We start from the raw sequence: 16,771 nt of genomic DNA, 5'->3' as shown, positions 1-16,771 counted from the left end.
AAAGGAAGGTACAGGCCACAGCATGAGGACCTTATGGCTGAAATCGGCTGGATCACAAACAAGACAGTGACATTCTAGAAAGGTGCTCCAGCAGGAGTGAGTAGGATGGATCAGAGTGAGTATATGGATGAGAGGTGGCATGTCCAAGAGGCACCATGAGCAAGGAGCTCGGTTGAGGGGCTCTGCTGTGCTAAAATATTGCATATTCACCATGGAAAAAAACATTTCAAGGAAGTCAGGAAATAAGAGAGAGACACTCAGGTGTATTGATGAAACCATTACATAGTAAAAAAAGAAGCCTAGAAAAACGATGGTTAGGCATGTACAAAGGATTAAAGTTCAGAAACCAATTATTTCTCATAGGTTCAAGAAAGTCAAAATATTCTATTTTCCTGAAGTTTATAAAAACCTGCTGGTAGTTGGAAATGAGAATCCGTTTGGATTATCTGACCAGAGATAAGACTTCAATGGTGTTTCAATATCATGCACTACTTTACGGACTCTACAAAAGGGAATTACAATTAATTGGATTATGCTGGTCTCCACACGCTGATTGTAAGAAAAGAAAGTATAAAAGTGTAACCAATGCTAACAGGTCATATCTATCATCAACCATGGGATTTTCTTTTTTACTTACCAATAAGATTAATTTCTTCTTTACAATCTTTCAATTTGAAGTCATTTTAATTATAGAGTTTAGAAAATTCAAAGGAGAAAGCAAACCTACTTTCAATGTATTATTAATAATTGACCTCATTTTTATTCATCTTTATGATGAGGGAAAAAGAAATGGATGGCTTGTTTATTGTTTAGATGAGTTTTACTTACTTAAGATCCCTTTGCAAACTTTTCTCAATTTCAATTTAATTAAAAATTATTTTATACTGAATTTCTGTAAAGTGCTAAGACCAAGGCTAGGTTCTTGGATTCATAAAGATGTGGTCTCTTTTTCAGGGAACTTGAAAAAGTCTGAAAAAAGACTCAAGTCTGCAAACCTCAAACATTATTACATGGCTAAGTGGAATGTTAGATTAAAGATATAAATTACTAGATAATATAGTTGAGCACTTCTCTGGGACTATTATAAGTGCTTTGCATGTATTAACTCATTTGATCGTCACAACAACATATACTATAGGTATTGTTATTAGTTCAATTTTACTGACAGGGAAATGGAGGTCCAGGGATCAAGCAATTTGTCCAAGTTCACTCAGGTATTTAGCTAGAGTCCAGTCCATTGGGCTCTAAGCCTGAAACCTTAGTCACTGCCAGCACAGAGTATGGACTGCTTCATTCTGACTGGGGTGACAGGGGAAAATTCTCTAACTATGACAGTAAAGGGATCAAAGAATTTTGATGACCGAGGTGAGCGAAAAAGCATGTTGTAGGTGAACGTTCTATAAATGTGTTCCCAGGACCAGCCATTTCGGTATCACATAGGACATTATTAGAAATGCAAATTATTACATTATACCCCAAACCTACTGCATCAGAATCTCTGGGGTACAGATGGCCATCTGCAATTTAACAAGTCTTCCAGGTGATTCTGAGGCATGGTAACATCTGAGAGTCACTATTTTAGCAAAGAGAGATGATATGGATAAAGGTTGGATTATTGGCAAATGGCGTCTTTACAGGTATTGCAAAGGTGGGTTATGAAATGTGAGAACCTGGCTTGGAAGTTGGTGGAATGCCTTGACTGCCATGCTAAGAAATTCAAAGTTTAAATGTTCTCCTTTAGACAAGAGACAGCCACTAAAAGTCTGAATGCAGAAATAATATCATTCAGACTGTAGTTTATGGAAATAAGTCAGTTGGGAATATAATGACGCATTTGAGAGGTGAGAAGGTGAGAAGATGCGAAATGGTTACAAAACTACTGTAATAGTCCAAGGCATCACAAAGGCCAGAACAAAGTAGCGTTTGTAGAAATGCAAAGAGGCTATGAGAGACCTTAAAATTTAGTAAAAGTAGTGGTGACAAAGGGAAAAAAGAATCAAGTACAACTCTTGTTTTTGGCTAAAAGGATGTTGATGTGTCAATGTAGTTGTCTTATATTGAACACATGAGAAAGAGTAGCTAGGATTTTTTTATTCATTCCATTTGTTCTTAGAAAGAAGATGCCAGGTTTGGGTATGCTATTGACATTTTCATATGGCAATTTCCATTGGACATTTGAATATTTGGATATGTAGCTTAGTAAAGGGGGATGAAGATTGGATAGGTTGATTTGAGGATTAACAGGTAGAAATAAAAGTTGAATAGTAACAACAGTGATGTCAAAAGCCATGAACCTAACACCTATCATGTACCAGTTACTGTGATAGGCAATTTAAACATGTGACTTATTTAGCTTCCATAGGAACCAAGCAAAGTAGTCTATCCACACCTAACATGTAAAGATGTAAGGACCAGAGAATGTATGTAACTTGCTCAAGTTCATACAGGAAGTTAGTGCCACAGCTGCTTCTAACGGTTGCTTTACTCATAAACTATTTTGTAAGACTACCCTAAAATAATAAGGGAGGAAAATGATCATGTAGGAATAGAAAGAGCAATAAGAGAAGAGTGCCATTCAAATTTATGTCCTGGAAGTGAGAATATAATTATTTTTACATAAGGTTTATAAACAAACAGCTCCAGACCATGACATAAAAGAAATATCCAACCAACATGGATTCCTGTGTTAATAGTTTATCTCTAATGATCAGCATCTACACAAATCAGCGTGTTTGGCAAGGCAAATTCCACTGCAGTTTCATCTGTAGACAGTTGCACTAGTTTTTTTGTTTTTAATGTTTATTTATTTTTGACAGATGGAGACAGAACGAACCAGGGAAAGGGCAGAAAGAGAGGGAGACACAGAATCAAGAGCAGGCTCCAGGCTTTGGGCTGACAGCACAGAGCCTTATGCGGGGCTCAAACTCAGGAACTGTGAGATCATGACCTAAGCCGAAGTCGGACACTTAAAACCTACTGAGCCACCCAGGTGCCCTGAGAGTTGCGGTAGTTTTAAGTACACCGAACAAGTCACAATTTGTGATTCAGGTCATTTCTGCTGAAGAACACCTATCAACGCAAACCCAATGCTCTTTGATGTGTTACTGATTAATAACAATGGTGGTGGCATAAGCTCTATAGGGTAAAACACATCTAAAGTCAAGAGGAATGAAATACATAGAGTGATAGATGTTTTCCAGGTTCAGTAGTTGTATCTATGTAAACGACAAGTTGATAGCAGGCAATCAGATTAGAAACTTGGTTAGTCAAGTATAAACTGTCAGATTTATAACTTTCCATCTTAGTGTAAAATATTTAGGAAGACAATATTAAATGATAAGTATTGGTTAAAGATATAAAATGGTTTTAGGAACATTATTTTCTGAAAATCTAGGTTACATTTCCTCTAATGAACAGAGTTATTTTTAGTGACAGAACAGCCATACCTTAATTTGAATGTGTGATAAGGCATTTGAATAAACCTCCACAATACGTACCACATGCAGATTGTATTTATATACTGAACACACCTTTGTCATGTATTTTAAAGAGTAAAATTTCTTATTCCCATTCATTCAAGGACTCAAAATGGCACAACCTGCCATTTAATCTTAACTTTCCACTTCACTAAGACCCAGATCATCTGCTTCTGTTAAACTGGTGTACTTGTTATTCTCAAGAAAGAATTGTACACTATAGCCTCTCTACTTTGGTTCTTGCTCATTCTTGACCAACTATAATGCCGGCTCTTTCCTCCTACTCCATCCTACCAATTCTTTAAAGCCCAAAGGAAGCCTTCACATCTCCAGAAATCCTGCCTAGAGCTATCCACTTTTCCTTGATCTCACTCTGCTTTGAAAGCTGAGTGTTTATTGCCTATGACACTAATTTGGGGATTAAGCATTAACAATCATGGCATTCTTGCATTGTGTCTCTCTGCCTTCTGCTCTCTTGCAGATACTTCCTATTGGCCCAATCCAGTTGGAAGCCTTTCGGCAAGGGGACCTTGGAGACGTAAGGTATACAGGTCAGATCCTGGGTACTGAACAGGGTACCCAGTGAAGAGTGGAGAACAGATGTGTGTGTGTGTGTGTGTGTGTGTGTGTGTGTGCGCGCGCGTGCGTGTGTGGCGGGGGGCAAGGGTGACAGGAGAAAATAACAAGCATATCAATTCAATCTAATCGTCTGTCAGCTGAAACCTAGAAGTCCAATTGCCCAGAGAAATATTTCAGAATCTCAAAATAGTGTAACTTGGTTGTGAATTTTGTAGAAACTTTATGGGTGGGGACAAAAATCTTTTGTGTAAGGACATCCCTAACATCCTTAATCCCATAAAGAAACACATGTACATGCATTTATTTCAATGTATAATTATTGACATAAACACAGCTGCTCTCTATGTTAAAGGAACATTAAGCTCACAAAAGCATGGAAATTCCTACTTAGAGTGCCTACTCCATCCTTAACATGCCTTGTTGCGCCCAGATGCTACATGTGTTTTTGTACCATTTAAAAGGTTGATGTACAAAAGCAAAAGGTGGTAGAAAAATTAACTGGAGAGAGGATCAAGCCATGTAGAATTGTCCTATTCTTACATTTTATTATGCTCTAATCTCCATAATGCCCAGGCACCACAAAACAAATTAAGAATTAAAGAAGAGATGATTTGTGGATTTGGGGATTTGGGGGCAGGAAAGCTACACATGTAAAGATACACAAGACACGTACAGCCAAAACAGAAGAATACTGAAATTGTGTAGTTTATGTTAAACTTAAAATAAATAGAGATTTACACTTCCCTTTAGATCCAGAAATACATGAAAGTTGCAAGGCAGCCCACAACAAAGCAATTGACAAGAAAGATAGCATCTGCTTTTCTGTCTATTCAAGCTGAAGTTTTTTCATTCTAAATGCAAGCAATGCTTCCCAAGTTAACATAATTAACTCATGACAATCCTGAAACATCATAATATAAGATACAGATGGAAATTCAAAGCTTTAAAAATGTCAGCTAACTGCATCAGGATTATCACTTTTTTTAAAGTGAACAAACCATAATGCTAATTAAAACAGGTGTTTTTATTTCAAACCCTTTTGCATGTTATGAAATTACAACCAGGGTTATTTATTTATTAGTCTGCTGTGAAACATACATCTTAGAAAAAGGGGATCTGTGAAAACAACAAAGTAAAAAGATAAAAAGGATGACACTCAGCATTGCTTTCTGACACAATAGAGGACCAGTCGTTCAATTAGTTAGTAATTTCTGTGTGACTACTTGACAGAATCTACTAATTGTTAATCTTCCACTAACTATTGCTTTACATAATTAATTATATTCAAATAAAAACAACAAAGGCATGTGGGCCAGTTGCCCTTTTGAGAATGTTTTTTTTTTCACAAACTGGTTCTGCTTACTGACAATATTTCCAGTATGAAAAGATATTAATCTCACAGGAGAAAACATTAAAGTGTTTGCACACTCTTTTACCTTGCTTATAGAGCAGGAGCCTCCCCGCCCCCCCACAACCCACCCACTATGGCCAAGGACACAACAACAAAAAACCCTAAAGCTACAGACTGCTTTACACAAATCTATCCTCGAAGCAATTCATAACAGCCAAAGTCCTTTGAGTTGGGATCTTTCATATTAATTTAGCATTGCATAAAATTCACAGTAACCCGTCCAGAGGTCAAGCATCATTCATCATTAGCTGAAGTGACATTTTCAACCCTTCATATTGCAGCTGCTAAGTTGGGGGGAAAAGGTATTCTTTGGGAGGAAAAAAACAAGACACAGAACACAATCCTTGCTCTATCCACAGAAGAGAAAACAAGGTGCCTCTATGTCAGCATGATAATATGCTTAAATTTGGTGATGTCATTCTTCCCTAACCCCAGAGTCACTAAGCACATGGCAGCTGCATTCCTCCACTTAGGAGTTCTAGTGGAGATCAGTATTAACCATTTTAGATGTAAATGAAGTCCTTTAGTGGGGTGGAGAACATAGCTTTGTGAGTTGAAATGATGATTTATATCCGAATCCTATCTTGTTTTTGAGAGATTGCAACTTGTTAACAAGGCTGTCCTTGTTCCTGTGGCATCCTCCATGCATAAAAAATTCTGGGAAGCCGAATGTGATCACTTTTGAAATTGCAAAACAGCATTCCAAGGCTTTGCAGCAAAAGCACTGGCCAAATTAGGACCTATGAAGCTTTGTAGTTCACGAATGAAAGATCACTCTTTCTTTCTTTTGTGGGATGCCTTCCTTTCTCTGAAACATTAAGGTCAAGACAGGAAATGGGAGTAATTAAAATGAAAAAGCAATCAGAAAAAAAATAGATAACTGCTTTTCAAATGGCATAATTCACAGGGCTCCTGATAATGCATAGATGTTTGCAAAAATTATGAGACACCTCTGGGTTCTAAAATACCAGGATATCTGTCTAGGAAGCAAAGTTTCTCTGGCAGATAGTCCAAGATCAAAGACAAGTATTAGGAAAAATACCAGTGAAAGAAGTAAAATCTGGAGGTTTCTGCTAAGACCCTCCAGTGTTTCTTTGAATTGTCTTCTCAGACTCTAACCTTCATAGTAGAATTTTGAAAACAGTGGAATTTTTAAAAACATCGTAGAATTTTGGTGCTAACTCTCATCCCCAGTTAGCAGTGTGATTGAAAGTTGTCTGCAGTAATTGCTTATGATGTGTAAGAAAACCATTTTACAAATGTTGCAAAAATTAAAACTAAAAATGACTCACATTTCAATGGGGAGAAGAAAGTAATTTCTGGGACTCCTCCACATTGATGGCTTATATTTGCATTACGTATATAGTGATAATTCTGCTGCATTATGTCAAAACTCGTATAACTGAGTATTCTCATCTGTAATAACTTTTTTACTATTATTTAACCTTCTCATCCACTATGTTTGGCCAGGATCACACCTGTTCAAAAGAAGCAAGTGGAGTAACTAATGGCATATGAATGAGGCAGGTGAGATCATAGGTCCATCCAATCCTTACACATGTGGTCAGAGCCGGCAGTGGTCCAATTTTTAGACTTGACCCTGAGGGAAATGTACACCTTTTACTTACATCAAAACCATATGGGATTTCAGGCATTGAAAATGTTTTTATAAAGTAGACTTTAGGTTTGGATGTGGATGTCTTATGTACAAGCTCACAAAAAGTAGAGGCTGTCTGTACACAGTGGTTCAAGGACTGTTGCAAATTCTAAATACCTTTCTATTTCACTGTTAATTACTCTGATATGGGCTAATCTCAGCAGCACACAAAGATCAACTTAGGGTTTAAAGACGTAATTATATTGATAATTTAGAAATGATTTTTACTAAGCCAATTGAAGCAAAATATAATAAAAATTATGTTTATATTGTGCATCACAGATAAAACACTCACATTCAGTATCTCATTTAGTAATCACAATAATCTGGAAAAAAAAGTTATCAGTTGGCATTCCTTGCAGTTTAGAAGACAGCAAATGGACGTTCAGTGAAATACCTACACAAACATTGTAAATAGGAGAGCCAGGATTTGACCCAAGTCTGAGTCTAACACTTTTTTTATTGCACCATTATAGCATCACTGCTGCTGTTTTCTTTCTATTTGAATTGTTAAACCATATTTGGGTTGAACTATAAAGAAAGCATCCCAGGATAAACATAGTAACATCATTTCAAATTCAAACACAAGTAGTTTGAAAGATACTGATGAATGGTTTTAAGGTATGTGTCAGTTATCTCCCTGAGGTCCATCAGTTTTATCTCCTTATCCTGGAAGACAAAAGTGTCTTTACATTAAATGCCCTGAATCTGCTTCATAGCCATATATGATGGCAGAGCTGTTATTTCGGGATCATTTATGTTTTTTTCCCTGAGAACTGTTCTATTTCCAGCCCTGAGTTCCAAGGACCTCAACATTTCTTAAAGTGCCTTGTTTCTGTTTAGTCAGGTAAGTTTTATATTCTTCCCTCAGGAATACTTTTTACCTGGGTGTATAGCTGAAAATTGCAAATTATATGCCAGTCCTAGTGGAAGAGAAGGCCAAATGGAAAAAAAAATGTTTTTCATGTGAGAGTTCAGCTATGGAACAAAGATGGAAAGAACAGGAAGGGGCCAGGTCAGAACTCTTACTTCAAATTGTGGCTCTGTTCCTTAATCTCTTAGTTTTAGTTGCTGGGTTGTTATGAGCATTTATTAAGGAAAATAGACCTAGAAACAATCTACAAAAGTGCAACAATTTTGCACTCTATAGGTATTATCATTACTCCAAATTTTCCTCACCAGAATGGAGATGCTCAAGAGAGTAGAACATTTAGAAGAAAGCATAGAGAAAAAGCTTTCAGGATGCATGCCACATATTTCAGAATTAAAGTTGTCTGAATGTCACTGTGTAGTTGCAACAAATTCGATTACATATCACTTAATTTTAGTAGGAGCATATAACCTAATGAATCAAATCATGGTCATCGGGGTCACGTTCTGGAGCCTCATCTAGACGAATTGGTTAGGGAACATCTAAGTTGCTACCTAGATGCAATACTTTCTCTGACAGGGCATTTTGCATAAATACATTCATATTGCCAAAATGCTAATGATTAAAATTTTGAATTTTGTAACTGCATGATGTTTAACTGCGATAGTGTAAGGAGCCTGATAAACATTGGAAAGCTGAGCAGAGAAGGCTCTAAATGATAACTGTGACAACTCTTCCGCTTCAGATGTCTGAAGAACAGTGTAGGTGCACGGCCGTAACTGCCCCTGCCCACACAATCCCACCCAGTTTTCTTGGGAGGATCTATGATGGAGGATCTTGGAAAATTCCAATCCTGCATCCCAATCTGAACGTTCAGCTAAAGGAACAAAAATGAGAAACAACGAGGCTCAGAAGAGTTGGTCCTTCTAACTGCTGGAATACAATGGTGCATATGAGTCTATCTGTGGCTGTCTTCGGTCTAACCTTGAATGTCAAATCTCATAAGCAATGTAACCACTACTTTGAGAGATTATTTGTAGTCTAATGGATCTCACTGTCAGGAAATGGGTTTTGATATTCAGCCAAAATCAAGCTTTCCAGAAACAAGTTTTATTTGTGCATTTCCCTCCTTTAATATTTATGGCTAATGTAGATATTTCATTTATGGGCTTCTTTTTCAAAACTTCAAATGGGTAAATGAAGAAACGAAGAAGAGGAATTTATTCTTTTTCTTTCAGAATTTGTTTTTCTTTCTTATCTGCAGTAAACTTGACTGCTAATATGGATGACTACTTTTCCATGGAGAACATGATAAATCTTTACAAGGAGAAAAGCAGCACAGATAGGTGGGAATATTGGAACAGTACCTTGCAAGAGTTGCTGCTGGAAGTTTACCAAACAAACTAAATCTGTAAGAAGACTACTTCAACTTCAACAGCTTTAAGATTCTTTGTATTGCCATCATTCATTGGTAACTGGGGAGTTTTTACAGCCTTTCAAATCCTAGAGTCCTTTCAATCATTAGATGCCTTAAAGGGACAGAAGGCCTTAAAATGTGCTCCCGATCTCCCTAGTTGAAAAAGATACATAGACAGAGGGGGAAAAGTCAAACAACAATACAAAAAGCATTAATGCAAAAAACAGTGGGGTCTCTCCCTAATTTGACTTTCTCTACAGGTGGCCTGCAGCTGCGTGCAAACAGGTTACCCCATCGCCTTCCCATGAGCACGACAACAAAGTGCTATCTGTATTCACAAGAATACATTTAGTGGCAGAGACTGATTCAGGTCTAAAAATAAGAAAAAAGCATTTTTCCTGCATAGCCTGAGGTAACTCTGTGTACCAGCAGAAGACAGTAGCACTCTTGTCTCCCTGGCTGTGCCTGAACATAAAGGAATCAGAAACCTACTTCACATGACTCAAGGAGGCCCAGGGCCAGCAAGGAGTTGATTCATTCTATTTACATCCGTGTGAGTGCCATTGACTACATACGGCAGCCAGGGAGGCAAAATCAATAAGGAATATTCTGTTTTCAATTGACTTCAAGGTAAAAATATTTTATATATATGTATGTATATATATATATATATATATATATATATATACACACACACACACACACACACATATACACACACATACACACACACACATATATATACATATATATATATAAAATTTGAGATTGATATACCTTTTAAAATACGTATTCTATCAAGCCGGCCAACATAATGCTAAATAGGCAAAATTAGGGAATGCCTATTTGGTTTGGCTTAAAAATAATTGATTAGACCACCTTTACTAATCTCATTTCAGAAGAGACATACACCCTGACCAGGTGATTGCTTGGTAGTAAAAACAAGTAGAAGGAATGTTGGAAAAATGCTTACATTGGATGGACAACCTTCCTAAATTCAATTTATAATTTGTGTATTAATATTTAAGTAATATATTTTGAAATGACTTTCCAATAACATTGCTTCTTGTAATTAACATTTGCATTGTGAGGGAGTTCAGCTTCTATCTGGTGACCTTCCTTCCTTCCTTCCTTCCTCCCTTCCTCCCTTCCTTTCTTCCTTTCTTCCTTGCTTCTTTCCATTCTCCTATTTCTCCTCTTATCTAAAGAAGTATTCATATTTTTCCTTTCATGGAATCTCTACGTTTCCCCATTCATCAGGCTGATCGAGAAGCAAATCAATAAAGGGTGCTTTCCCCACTCATCTCTGCCAAAAAATAAAAAATAAAAAATCTGCCCCTCCCCATCGTCTCCGGAACACAGTTGTATTTCCATTCCCCGAGCCAGGCAGAGCTTCCCTGAGATATGTTTAATCCTTACTGGCCTAAGAAGTGTGAATCTCCACTCTCCTTCTAAATATAGATTTAATGAATATTTTTATTTGTTCAATTGGAACACTCCAAAACTGTATTCTTTTAAAATTTTTGATAGCATTGTTTTCCCGTCCTGTTAGCAAACCATGCAATGTTACTTTTGTAATGTGTACTTGACAACCATTAGCAAGAACTTTTCTCTACTTTGGATATCCAGATGGTTCCAATTTCTTTCCTTATTTTTCTTTAAACCTCCACCTATATTGTTTTATGAAGATATATTATTTTAGAATACCTCATAATAACATACTTTTGCTGATGCATGCCAAAAAAAAAGACTAGCTGATTTGCCTTTTGAATTCAATAAAAAAGAAGAGAAGAATGGATTTAATAATGATTAATGAATGCCTTACTGTTTTACATTATATGAAAAAAAAAACCCTGAAAAATATAACTTATAGAGGGGTAAGGTGAATGTCCAGTAGTCAATGTTCATTGTTAAGTGAAGGCACACAAATGGGACTGGGGTAAGATTAACAAGTCATTCCCCCCCAAAATCACAAGCAATTAAGTGGATATAGAAAATAAAAAAAATCCAAGTTCAGCTATATAATAGTTTTCATATTTTAAGTGAGACACACTTAATAGAATGCTGTTTGAGATAAGGCTTTTAAGAATTAGGATGGAAAACTTTACATCCTGCATCATAAAAAAATTTTCAACATCAGATGAAGTAAAAATTTTCAATTATATTCTCATGATTGGGATATGAAAGACAAATGGTTACTGAGGGAAACTGAGTCTCCAACTTTCTTTAACAGAATAATCACAGAGCTCAGGTTTTAAGTGGTCAAGCCTGTGGTCAGGCAGCCTCCTCCCTCTCGTGCTTGAAACTAGTGACACTTGCTTGATTTCTGACTGATGTGAATTTTTAAAGTTCATGAATACTAACTGTATCGGAGAAAACAGCATTCAGTTCTAAAATTTATTCTACTGCCTTTTACTTCTTATCATGTCTTCTCCTAACTTCCTCTGGCAAGAAGCTCTCTTAAATTAAGAAAAGTAAAACTCTTGAGGTGACACTCATACAGGCGGTCAACAAAACATTATAACTCATGAAATCAAAACAAATATAGAGACCACCACATTGTAAAATAAATATCAAAGGTACGAAGAGAAACTGAATTGAGTTTGGAGAACAAGTCAAATAAGTTGCTGAGGTTCCTTTAAGCTCAGTAATTCTATTATTCAAAGCTGTGAAGACTAATCTAGGAACTTCTACAACCATTAACATTCTCCAGCCAAACTTTCAGAACTACTGTGTTAGTATAGGGGTGGGTAAACCACGGCCCATGGGCCAAATTCACCTTATGGCATAGGTAACTTGCTTCTGAAATAGGTCATCTTTTTAATATTACATGTTTCAAGATGTGTTATTCATATAGGTGACATTTTTAAAAATAATATTTTAGCCATATTTCCTTAACTCTCGAAAAGCTAACATTTTGGAATAAAGAAAACACATAATACAATGAAAAAAGAAATGTACATTTGTGCAGGTGAATCTTTTACCCAAGATCAGTTGTCAATTCACCAGAAGCATCTAAAATACTGAGTTGGTACCATTTAACTAACCATACACAAGGACTTTAAAGGTAGTTTTTCTAGCAATTGGTTCGATCTACTTTATAGGACTCTAAGCTCCTTCAAGACAGTGGGCAATTTCACACAGTAGTTAAATGAGGTTTCTAAAAGCAATATGAAGTAGTGAGGAACTATGTAAAACGGTAGTCATGATTGCGATACTAGTGGTAGAAGTTGGTGTTTAATAAATATTTTTTTGATGAATTAAATGTTGGCTCCATTCTGAAATATGGTTTTAAGAGTTTTAACTGCTAAAAAGAATATCATGCCGATAAAATGACTATTACGGATACGAAAGTCTACTGAGTAACATATAATATGAATACTCCTCTGGTTATGCAATGCTTGGAATTCCAAGTGGGAGTTTTACTCATGGAAGAAATACAGTACGTGGCCCTGTGACTAAAAGATAATAGGAACTATTGAAGATGGAGATTTTTCCACTTGGTCCTGGGCACGGAATCAAAATCTAAGTTTAACTTGGTGATATTTAAAAATGCATAACATGCAAAAGTCTGCAATCATTCTGTTTCTCAGCTAGTGAAAATAGAAGTCTACAGCATAGTATGTGTCAATTTTGAAAATATAGCCAAATCAGGCCGACAAGAAAAATCTTAAGTAAATAACTTCATCCATGTGTTTAGTACCATCCATGACTCTATGCCAAATTCACTTCAAGTTCCCTTCTTCAGCAACTTCTTTTATAACATGTGCCTGCAGCTATTAACTATCTGAAGTGTTGATGAGGATAGGAAAGAAATTACTTTCATGGTTATGTTTTAGGGGGACATTTGGAATTCAACAGTATGTGAGAGGACCAGCTTCAGCTTGAAATAATCTGCTAAGAAAAACACCTGAATTCCAAGCAAACAGTTTAGCCATTTAAAACTCATTGAGGCAGACACCCATGATAAAAAATAGCAAAATTGAAAAAAAAAGTCAGAGAAAAAATGATCCATGTCCACCAGTAGCAATGGAAAGGGCCTAACATAGGTTAGGTTGAAACTCTGTAATGAATTCTGTCTGAAATTATCAGATATTTGATTTGAGGTGGAAAATATCTTCTGGTCTCTAATGTATATGTTTCTGCTTTAGGTAGTGATGTCTTCATTTCTTTATCGTTTCTTATTTATTTCTGATTGACAATTTTTAAGTTGTATTTTTGTTATGACAAATCATTGTTTTCCTCCTTACTATGAAACATTCAAATGACTCATGCTCAAATTTATTTTTGAAAGAAATGTGCATTAATAGGAACTTACAGGTATGCACCTGTTTCTCAAAGTGCACTGTTCTCTGCTGGTAGAAAAATTACATAGACTATCATCTATGGGTAGCAACACCACTATTCAAATATCCATGTTAATTAAAATGATTTGTTGCTGTTCTTCCAAGTGGAAGCATCTAGATGTTTGGCATTCTGTGAATAGACAAACACATATTTTTCTTAATAGCTAACATTTCTTCCAGAATACATTGCTTGTTTCTGTTTGCTGTTGCTGTTTTGTTTTAAAGGAAGTGCATAGATCTCTTTCTCTTTAAGACTCTCAAGTTCACTTTTTAACATTGAGAAATACACCTCTACCTGCCTTATATTTCTTAGGATTTCTATCTTCCACAGGCTGGGTGTATTTTTTCTATCCTCAACAAAACCAAAATAAAACTTTTTAAAAAGGTGGAGTGCTCATTGCTGTGGAGAAGAAGCAGAGAGTGATAAAGGACACAGGGAAGATTGAACGGCTGATCCAACTATCTCCTACTCTCTTTCCCCGTAGCCACTTTGCAGCTAATGGTGGCCATGTAACAGAACACAGTGTCCTAGAAATTTTAATGCGTGTATTTCACTTAATGCAATCAAAAGTATTTACATCCTTCCAGAATTAATGAAGACCTTGAAAGTCTTTGACTTTGTGTGCTCTGCTACTCACTTTATGTACTGTTTTTGAGCAAGATTTTCTCTGCATCTAGATTTTTACACTCCACAAATTTCTTTCTGTTTCATATAGTTTCTTCTAATTTGCCCACAAGTTTAGATATTGTTTGCTAACGTTTTCTTGCATTTCAGGCATTCTTTCTGGGATAATTCAACATTTTTTTTTCTCAAATACATCCTTACAATATCTTTTCTTCAGATTCTATTGATTTGTTTGCTTGAGAGTGGGAGGTTTTTGTTTTGTTTTGTTTTTGCTACAGATCTTTAAAAACTGGAAGCACATCGTTAGTTTGAATGTTATATTCTCATGTAAGAAATTGCAACTTATCAAATGCTTCACCTTTCTCTGCCATTTTTTAAGTTAAATATTTACTTTTTGATTACAAGGTCTCTCTCTGTTAAATTAGATTTGAGAAGGGAATGAGAGGAGGCCATTATTTATTGGGCTGATTAAATGCTCCCTCCAGTCAACCTGGTGACTAGTATTTTGAGGAACACTAGACTTGGTGGTTTCTTCCTGCTGTCTTCTAGAAACAGCACACCAGGGCATTTCCTCATAGACTGGATTAAAGGTATACTTTCTACCTGCATCTGTGTCTGTATTAAGATCTATATATAGGCTTAGGGCGCCTGGGTGGCTCGGTCAGTTAAGCATTTGACTTCAGCTTAGGGCATAATCTCACAGTTTGTGAGTTCAAGCCCCATGTTAGGCTCTGTGCTGACAGCTCAGAGCCTGGAGTCTGCTTTGGATTCTGTGTCTCCCTCTCTCTCTGCCCCTCCCCCGCTCGCACTGTCTCTCTCTTTCTCAAAAAATAAATATTAAACAAATTTTAAGGCTTATATGTGTTATACACAAAATATACCATAAATTATAATTTTAACATAAATCTTAGAAAAGAATATTAATTTTATATTTTTATCTCTTTGTGATTATGTTTTGTATTTAAGCAAATTAACTAACAGTGATAATATAGTAAGAGAAGCTATGGATTCTGCCATGTTTTCTGAATCGTAAATTAATTCTCAAAAATTCTTCTCCATATCATACATTTATGTTTAAACATACAATATGTTTAAAAGATGGGTATCACTGTGGGGAGAAGGTGGTGGTTGGAGGGAGGAGTTGGGGGAGAGGATAAAAAAAGGAGAAGTCTGTTTAAATTAGTGAGAAATAAAATTATAGTCAACTTTGAGATTATTTCAAATAGCATCCTTAAGTATTATTAAGGATAATAAATGGTTGTTAGTCAAATTCCTTAGAGGATCTGAGTTAATGATTAGTTATGAAGGTTTTATAGTTAGAATACCACTTTTGTGAGGACAAACAGATATCTCTAAAATTTATTAACAATGCTTAAAAATGTTCCTAGATATTTGGATATATTTTCTCTGAAGACTTTTACATAACAGGTAAACAACCCATATTATCTCAGGTATATATGAACCATAATTAGTGCAACCTAAACTATTTGGAAGGATGATACAGAATATTCTAAAGCCCTGGTTTAATGATTCTAAATGAAAATAACAGTTTTGAGTAAGTGTTAACACAAATGCTAGTTTATGTGCAAGTAATTTATTTTCAAAACTAATCACATTAGGCATCTGGGTATTTTAGAAATAGTGGGTTTTATTCAAATAATTGTTGTGCTTCTCTTCCAAATGATCTGATTCCCTCAACTCCATTTCTCTAGGGCTGTTACGATGTGATTTGAAAGTTTTAGCATTATTTTAACTGTAAAAGATAAAAAAAAAACCTCTCGTTTGTTTGTACTTTCAGTAGAAAGTTTTGCTTCACACAGGAAATGACAATATAGGTGGAAAAGTCTCTGCTCAGATGTAGCAACCTGGATGCTTCTATTCATATTGACTCAACTTGAACATTTCATTTTAATGTGAATTGGGAATTAGACTATACTATTTTTCTTTGGCAAACCCACATTTCCATTGTACGGACTGCACTTTAAGTCCTGGTACAATCTGGGTGTCACATAATCCTGGAGAGTAAAGTCAATACCACCTCCTACTTTGGCACAAAGCAGCCTTAGGCAAAAACTGAGATGTCTCTCTATTATAGAAAACCAAAATGTTACCCTCACCTTAAATATCTTTCTGTACATAAAAAGTAATGCCTAAAATCTTCAAATTAAGACTCGATCTTTGTTGAAGAGATAAATCTTGGTTAAAATATGAATTCCTCAGGGTGCCTGGGTTGTTCAGTCGGTTAAGCATCTGACTTCAGCCCAGGTCATGATCACACAGTTCATGGGTTCGAGCCCCACATCATGCTCTGTGCTGACAGCTCAGAGCCTGCGGCCGGCTTCAGATTCTGTCTCTCTCTCTCTCTCTCTCTCTCTGCCCCTCCCCTGTT

General features: G+C 36.1%; 1 protein-coding gene across 8 annotated transcripts in view; it reads right to left on the bottom strand.

Moving 5' to 3' along the window:
• The window catches only part of ARHGAP15 (Rho GTPase activating protein 15), a 615,977-nt gene that overhangs the window by 145,326 nt on the left and 453,880 nt on the right, over positions 1-16,771 (bottom strand). The window lies entirely within an intron of this gene.

Source organism: Felis catus, chromosome C1 (genome assembly GCF_018350175.1).
Source record: "Felis catus isolate Fca126 chromosome C1, F.catus_Fca126_mat1.0, whole genome shotgun sequence".
Lineage (NCBI taxonomy): Eukaryota > Metazoa > Chordata > Mammalia > Carnivora > Felidae > Felis > Felis catus.
This window is presented reverse-complemented; position numbering and strand designations above follow the sequence as displayed.